Consider the following 9,069-nt stretch of genomic DNA (forward strand, 5'->3'; position numbering starts at 1 on the left):
GCAGTGTTGTGAAGGCAGGGGAAGTGGAGGAAGGAGGAGGTCAGAGTTTACAGATACAACGAAAAGAAAAGCTTATCTCTCAGCATCTTCTGGTATCTGAAAGCCACACGGTAACTTACACAGCGTACCTTGTCCACAAGGTGAAATAAACAGCCCTGGGGGGGCACAGCCCTTATCTAAGCCTGAAGGGGAGGTGTATTTGATCTGAAGGCAACTGTTCAAGTATGAGACCTAAACTGCCCCCTCGGTACAGCCTCAGAACCATCAGAGAACCTCGGTCTGATGAAAATCAAATCGTTCCCCCCTCCCTGCCTAGGCTACAGCCTCCAGTGACAGCAAGTACTTACACACCAAAGCATTTTCCCTCTCAAGCCCATTAGCTTGTCCTGTATGCTTGAGAACTACAGACAACTTATCTTTGCCAACAGAGGGGAAAAGAGACATCAGAAGAGAAAGTGGCTGTTCATGCTGGCTCAGTGAGTGGCAGAGATAGGAAAAAAATTATCTTCTATGTCACGTTTTCCTCCCAGAGAAAGTAGGAACAAAGGTTTGATGTTCTTTCTGCTTGAAAACCACTGCATCTGTAGGTCTCACAGTGCAGTGGCTCTGCAAACCAGGACAGCCTCTCTTCTTCCCCATCCCCAGCGCAGATGCATCCAGCTCTGCTGTCTCTCCTCGCCCACTGCCAGCAGCTCAAATACTGAGACCTGCTGATCTCAGAGTGCTTGAGCAAGGGCTGAGTCACTGCTGAAATAAAGTCAGGCTGGAGTTAGCACAGAGTGAGTTCGGTGCTGTACGGTTGATTCTGTTCTCCAATAAATTTCCTCAAATTCTCTTCTCTTGCTGACCGCTCCCTCACTCCTTATCTCAATTCCCCTTATTCCCCTTGTTGCTTTTTTACTCTTTATTTTGCATTATTCTTTAAAACTTTCTAATTCTCACATCCTCCATCTTACAAGGGAAGGGTGGAACATCTTCTAACTTCAACACCCGCGGTGATAACAGGGGATATGATAAACCATTGATGCTCATGTCTGATCAACCCCATCTAGCAATCTATCGCACCGTCAGTGCAGATCTATTGCATTCCAACCTATCTTATCACTAGCACATGCATATTTATCAATTGCACTGAGATCACCAGCTCACACTCACCTTTCTATCTCTTTCAGCTATCTAGGCATTTTCATTTCGTTCAGCATCATGACAGCTACATGACTTACATAGATGGCAAAGAAGCTGAACAAGCCATGATGCCCCAAGCGCAGAGTGCCATCACATGCATCAGTACACAGCAGACCAGAAGCAGCCAAGTGTTACTGCAGTCTGTTACTATCAACCCATTGCACGTGAAGAAAAAAGGAGGCAAGCTGAAAAAGTAGATGAAAAATAGATGTCCTTCATTGACAAGAGGAACGCAGGTTGTCTGCGTTAGGTATTAACAATGCATTGTTCCAGCAAACCAACTCGAGAGTCCTCCCAGACACTCCCATCAATCAGAGCATGGTTGTGCTCTTCCTAATGTTTGTAGGTGTGGGCACACGGCTGCAGAGGGATTTTAATGTAATGTCACAGGTATGACTGCCAAGGTTGTGAGCAGGAAGGGTAAAAAGGGCAAGAAACCCCGCTTCTGTATTTTCAGAGCTTGCTCCTGGTGCTGGAAGTCATCTCACCAATGGAAATGAATGGACACCACTTTGTGGTGCATAAAATGGCAATAAGTCCAAACTGAAGGGCAAAATAAGACATGATCATTTTCAGTGGGATAAAAAAATGCAAAAAAAAAAAAAAATCACAAGGCAGGAATCAAAAGAGACTTTCAGAATGAAAATTCCAACTCCAGAGGTGAGGGAGTGCGTGGTTACAGAGCTGCCCCACGCAGGGAGCATGGCAAGAGCCAACACCGAGTTGATGTCTTGGCCTCCAGAAGCCCGTTGGCTGGGAAATCTTGTAGCCAGAGTGCCAAAAGGCCAATGATCCATAGGCAGAGGGGTGAGCTGGCAGCAGGCAAGGCAGGCTTGCCCGTCAGAGTGCCTGGCCAAGGCTCGATTATTTCCACTGAAAGCTTTGACGGAATCGAAACCTTTCCACGGAACATTTCGGTTCAGTCTAATCAGCATTTTCAGATGGAAAAGTCTTCTGAAGGAAAATTTCCTTCCAACTCATTTACTCCCAGGGCAAATGAGTGTGGTGTGGGTGTAAGGCATGGTCATGTCAGAGAGGTGGCAGTTGCCACATCCTTTGGCACGGTGTAAATAGGGATGTGGTGTAACGGACAGGCAAGAATCAGCTCCCTCCCCAGTATCAATGTACCATGCCATCCTCAATAAGCACCGGAAATTGATTTTGGCTATGATTCGGTGCATTTTGGGAAACAGGCTGGAATGACAAGCAGTCAAGAACCCTGGACCTAAAATGAAAAGGAAATCCTGTCTAGGCATGGCAAAACGTGCGGCCATCTATCTCTGTCTCTTTGGCTGTCTTTCTGCCTTTTTTGTTCCCCAGAGCAGTGCTTTCCAGAAATACACAACCTAATACTTTGTAAATCTGCCTCAGCCATTTGCAGTTTGCACATATCGCATTCTATTGCAGTGAGTCTTACTGAAAGCAGTGTTTTTATTTGCAAGCAAGAAGCGCAGCAAGACCATACGTGGGAAGCCACAGCAAGGGCAGGTCCTAAGGCTCGACTAGGAAAGATTCATAGGCAAACTGACTTAACCAAGGGCTTAAAAGGACCAAGTATGTCGTCTTCGTGTATCAACTTTGACGCCAGGTTTAAGTCTAATGCCTCCATCGGTGCAATTGTTTGCTTGTGTTACAAATTTCACTAACCCACGTCCAAGTGAGTGTACAAATACATTGTGTAGAGGTTCCATAAACAAGGATATTTTGGTCCCTGTTCTTTGCGGGTGTTGAAATCACATGGATGCTATGCTAAGAAGGATAAAGTGGTTTTCTTTTGTGCTTGTGCAAACCTCACCTTCAAAAAAAAAGTATTTGTGGCAGTAAATAAGGAAATCTCCAAACATAATATCTTGCTCTAGCCACTTTCATATAACATATAACTAGATATTCAAAATTGCTAACAAAATAAATAAAAAGATACAGAAAAAACCTGCAACGATTAATAGAAGATGAGCCATACGTTGCAATAAGTGGAAAAGGAGAAAGCACTGTTTTGTGTGTTTGTGTGTCAACTGACACAAAGCAAAACGAGGATGGAAAAAGCATTCTATGGACTGTACACTGGTTAAAAACCAAAGACAAGAAGATTGATACTGGATTGTGCCAGAATTTCACCTAGTTCAGCATCCATTTATATATCAATTATCTTCCTTGATTTTAGTATACCCCACTCTCCCATCCTTGTCACTCTTGCCCTTGTGGGTTTTGACCTTGTTTCTCTGCATACTGGCAGCAGAGCAAGTGCAGGCCATGGATGTGGATGGAGAAAGCCAGCTTGACAAGATGGAAATGGGAGCTCACATCAGTGGAGAATGACACAGCTTCCATGGTTCATGCTCCATCACTGGGATCAGGGGATGCCTTAGCACAGATGCAGGCTGAGAAGACCCATGCAAAGGAAAATAGATTTCATAGGTGGAGCTTAAATGATGAGGGAATTAAGTGATGGGAATTTGTGGAGATCATTCTTCCCATTGAGTCCATGGAAGGAGGATGTAAATGTTCCCTGTGAGCAATTTCCAAAGGATGATATGACTTACAGTCAGGACAAATAATTACCTACATTTTCTCTTTCTGCACTTTGTTTTTGACCCTTCAAGCTGCAGAATAACATCTCTGTGGTCTTGGTGCAGAAATAATCAGGCACATTTATGCCTGGGCACATCTAGATAAGTTTCTGTGTATGTACGTGTATAGAAACAAATTCAAGGTGCAGGTCTTTGCATGCACACAATGACACAGGCTGTACATTTGTTTATTTGTAAACTATCTACTCAACGTGGAAGCCTCCTAAGCACTTCAAACTCACCTTAACTACAGTGAACATGAACTCTTGTGTTCTCCCTGGTGCCCGTGACTTATTTTTTGTGAGAAAACCTATTTGTCTTCCTTTCCCTTACCCTTCCCCTTCCCCTTTCCCTTCCCCTTCCCCTTTCCCTTCCCATTCTTTAAAGCCCTTTTTTCTCTATGGACCTTCATGAACTGATTAATAATCTGCCTCTTGTGCTGCTCCATCTCATCTCGAGTAGTTTGATCAGCATCATTCCCTCAGTCTAGCAGTGAAATGGCAAACCCTGGTCTTGGAGTGACAGCACTGACACTACAGATGTCAGCGGGTTTTAATTGCAGAAATTGCTCCCGACTCTTAAACAATGGCTCAGGCATGACAGGGTGGAGCAGCCTTCCAGCCCCTCAGGCCAACTACTTCCCAGGGACAAGTTCTGCCAAAATCTGTGCAGAATTGCAGTGATAGGAGCAAAATCCACCCCAAGTGCCAGATACCTCCAAGATCACTGCAATGAGAGGCCAGCTCAGCGTTATAATTCTTGCAGTCCAAATCCAAATCACTGTCTATCACTGAGTTTCTTTCCCTAATGTGACAGTGAGTAACAGATCTTATATGAAGGTTTCTACTTCATTTTGGCTAAAATATGTCACGTCTCATTACTACGTCCTTGTAGTAATTGGCAGAAGAGTGTGAGGAGCTGTAGACAGGGTCTATTCTTCTCAGTAGCTGGGGTGAATGACCACTGAAGGCAGCAATCCTCCAAAAACACTGATGAGGCATTTCTATTCCCTTTCCTGCTCTGCAACCAGCATGCAAGTCATTTCTCTTGAAATCAGTAAAATGTCTGTACAGGTAAAGCTGGAATGATGGTGGTGGTGGAGCACAGCAATTTGTGTGTTGGGGTTCACACACACAAAGAGCACGAAGAAGCCCAAAGGGAGAAAAGCCCACAGCCTTTGAGTGCAAAGAAGGATTTCTCTGTGGTTGCTCATGTGGGTACATGGGCGAGGTTTTGAAAATGAGGTTCAGATACAGCACCTCACTAGGACAGGTGATACCTGATATGACTTTTTCAGGTTTTCCACCACTCTGGTAACAGCAATGCGTGTACGTTCAGCTTTATCTTGAGTTAATAAGAGAAGCAGAGAGGAAATCCATGTCTCAGAGCCACGAAAAAGGCCCCAGGGAGAGTGAGAATCATAGAACCATTAAGGTTGGAAAAGACCTCTGAGATCATTCAGCCCAACCATCCACCCGCCACCAGTACTGCCCAGTAAACCATGTCCCTAAGTACCACACATACCCTATCCTTAAACACCTCCAGGAACAACAACTCCACCACTTCCCTGGGCATCTTCCTTGCAGCAAGAAGTCTGGCAGTCCCACGAATACACTTAGAGCTGTTTGTAAATTTTCTCTTCCTGGCAACGATTTCGACAACAATAAGCAGAAAAAGGAGTTGTCTTTTCTGAGCAGTTTTTCTTCTCATCCTTTGGAGGCAATCTCAAACTGACATGTCAAAGAAAACCAATGTGGGAATCTTTTGGCTGCAATGTTTTGATTGTCCAAGTTGAAAACCACTGGAGAGAAGAAATAAGAGAGATTTCCAAACTTACAGCATGACTATTCTATTTTAATTGAAAATCAGTATTTGTTGTGGAAAAAATCCTACTTGTTGAAAACCAGTATTTCTGTGGAAAAATGGTTTGAATGTTTCATAAAGCCCTTTTCACACTCACAGTGCACAGCAGATGGCAACACAGGAGCCATGGGGTGAAATAATCTCCAAAACGATCCCTGTGGGCACTCAGCGGGAGGAACGCTGCCCGCCCTTACAACCTGATGTGATGGCCCAACCACTGCACATGATGCATTTCCTTCAAAGTGCTTTTTATTCGTATCTCCTTTCATCAGTCACCACCGCCAACATCTTGCAGTTGGACCATAATTTCTGGAGATAAGTATTTCCGGATCTTTAAGACAGAATCTTCTATTTCCATGGAAAAAAAACACAGCTCTCAGCATCTTCTATCCTGACAGGCAAAAAAAAAAAAAAAAAACAACAAAAAAAACCCGTGGGTTTATTTCCCAGTGGAAAAAATGAAGCAAAATATTATACTCTAAGCATGGTTATAATTGATGTAGTTCAGCCTGTTGAGCAGTCTGGAGTTACGTTGGTGCTCCTGGCTCTAGGCTTGCAGCAGGAACCTGAACTGTACCTCTCACCCAACCAGTCACCATTCACCCTAATGCAGAGAAAGATCCTAAGAAGAGTTTTTATCTTCTCAAGGTAAATAGATCAGCTCACTCACACTGTACAAAATCCTGCTTCTTTCCACTGATTACAAGGATAGGTTTGCATGGAAACCTTGTTTTTCCAGATATCTGAAGTTAAATGACATCAATAGTGCCCTGATTTCTTTTGGGAACAAGGAGGGAGAAGAATGACTTCTACAGCTCAGCTTCTTCCCAGACCCACAGTCCTGGGGGGGATTCACTCCCTCCCATTAGGACACATCCAAACATCCAGGGCAACATTGAAATATTTTACCCAGAAAACTAAGGTCTAAGTCACTCAGTTACTTTGAGCATTTTAATTCACAATGACTAAAATGGCAAAGAAGAGATTCTGTACAAGCTGACTTATCCCCAGCCCCATTTGTACCCCTTGAGTTGGGTGGTTCAGCCCTTACTGCTCTTCCACTCCACCTCTGTGGATTGAAACAGTTGATGTCTGGGTCCCAGGGCAGTGCTGACGCATTCAGCAGACATTTATTTCACCCCAGCACATCTTGGTATTTCATCTTTGGTGTCCACCAGGTGGCACAGGCTATAGACATGTTTCCAAACAGGTAAAGCAGCCTGCAAAGGTGATTATTGGCTTCTCCAGATTGCACTGAGCCTCAGCAGAGCAAAGTCCTTCTTTTCCTGTCTCTGGGGTATGCATGACAAGCTGTAACCCTGTATAGCCAAGTGAACCTCAGCTGTATCAGCTGAACGTCATCACTGTGTTACAACAGAAAGCAAAAGCATAACGAGATCCCAGCACTGCCAAAGCAGATGCAGCGTCCAGCACTGAAGTATTAGCACCATAAAATTTGCAGCCAGCGAATACCCTCACTGTAGTGATCAGGAATTTAAATCCATAGAGAGATAACACTGACATGCCAGAAAAATATCCCTTGCTTCACAGCCACACCTTATTTGTGGCCATCACTTTTTGACAGCATATACTTCTGTGAACAACTACACTGAAGGATGAAGCACAGGAAGATTAAAATCAGACCAAAAATCTCTGACAAGCAGGGAACTCACTATGAATTGCATCCAATTCCATTGAACCAGACTTTAATGCATCAATTTCACAAAAGTGAGGTCAAATATCCTACTATCTCTGTTTTTGATGCCTTTAAAAAATGTTTTAATAGGAAATATTTTTAAAAAGATGTTTCATTACTTATATACATTAACTATATTACATATTAACTATGTTACATATTTTATATGCAGCCCAAGACAGTGGGATCGAGCAAGTTTGCTGATGGCAGCAAGCTGAGTGGTGCAGCTGACACAACAGAAGGAAGGGATGCTATCCAGAGAGACCTAGACAGGCTTGGAAAGTGGGGACGTGAGAACCTAAAGAAGATCAGCAAGGCCGAGTGTGGCTTTGGGGCAATCCCTGATGAGAGTACGGACTGGGAGAAGAACTCCTTGAGAGAAGCCCTGCAGAGAAGGTCTTGGAGGTCCTGATGGAAGAAAAGGACATGAGCCAGTGGTGTGCACTCACAGCTGGATGGCCTACAGTCCCCTGGGCTGCACCTACAGACGGGGGGCAGTGGGCATGGAGGGGACTGTCCCCCTCTACTGTGCCCTTGTGAGGCCCCGTCTGGATTAGTGCATCCAGGTCTGGGGACCCCAGCACAGGAGGGATGTGGGGCTGTCGGAGTGGGTCCAGAGGAGCCCCACAGAGATGATCAAAGTGCTGGAGAAAGGCTAAGGGTGCTGGGGGTGTTCAGCTTGGAGAAAATAAGGCTTTGGGGAGACCTCCCTGGGGCTTTCCAGTACTTAAAGGGAGCTTACAAGCAGGATGGGGAGTGACATTTTACACAGCCTGATCACGATAGGACAAGAGAGAATGGCTTTAAGCTAAAAGAAGGAGAGTTAGGTTAGCTCTTAGGGGGAATTTTTTTTACTCAGTGGGCGGTGAGGCACTGAAACAGGCTGCCCAGAGAATCCCAGAATTGTAGGGGTTAGAAGGGATGTGAGTGCCCCATCCCTGGATGTGCCCAAGATCTGGCTGGATGGGGTCCTGAGCAGCCTGATCTGGTGGATGGCAACCCAGCCCATGGCAGGGGCTTGGAAGTAGGTGATCTTTAAGGTCCCTCCCAACCTGAGCCATTCTATGATTCTATGATTACTGGCATGGGATCTTTCTCCTGACATCTGTTGCATGCTCAGGGTGATTCTGCTCTCCTTCCTTCCCCTCCCATCTCCCAGGGGGGCTCTGCCACCACTGCCCCTCACCAGCACAGCCCCCTCCCTCAGCTCCCATGCACAAGGCACTTGGACACGCTGCTTTCTGAGTGACTCAACCCCTACGGCAGTCTTTTCAACTTCAGGCTCAGGAAGGCCACCCCCTCCGCTGCCACCACTGGGGCTGATGAGTGTTCAGAGTGTAAATGCTAACGGGAAGCACAGTGAAAGCAGCGGTGCTGCCAGGGCCACCTGACTCTCGTAGTGCTGCCCGCCCTGCCACAGTCTCTTACGTAATGACTGCATGACTCTGGCTTTCCTGGGACCTCATTATGCAAAAAAAAAGTTAAAAAATAAAAATAAAAAAAAAAAAAGATAAGAGAAGAAAAGATTCTCATCGACCCATTGACATGTTTGTCAGGACAGGGCTCTCACCAGCAAGGAAGCTCTGAGGCAGAAGAGCAGCTCATCACCCCTTGCCTTGCACAGTGCTGTTGGTCAGGAGCCAATGCAGTCTGAATCTGAGTGACCCATGAGGTGAGTCCTGGCCAGGGGATCCAGGCACCAAGGGGTTCTTTTCCTTTTCCCTTCCCTTCCCTTCCCTTCCCTTCCCTTCCCTTCCC

The 9,069-nt window shown here is 45.5% G+C and overlaps 1 protein-coding gene across 1 annotated transcript in view; it reads left to right on the plus strand.

Annotated features, from left to right (window-relative positions):
- Positions 8,701-9,069, plus strand: part of LOC110389044 (nuclear factor interleukin-3-regulated protein) — a 12,692-nt gene continuing 12,323 nt past the window's right edge. Inside the window, exon 1 of the mRNA XM_021378942.1 lies at positions 8,701-8,983. The gene's annotated coding sequence lies outside the window, so the exon portion shown is untranslated. The remainder of the gene's footprint in view (positions 8,984-9,069) is intronic.

Source organism: Numida meleagris, chromosome 27, assembly GCF_002078875.1.
Source record: "Numida meleagris isolate 19003 breed g44 Domestic line chromosome 27, NumMel1.0, whole genome shotgun sequence".
Lineage (NCBI taxonomy): Eukaryota > Metazoa > Chordata > Aves > Galliformes > Numididae > Numida > Numida meleagris.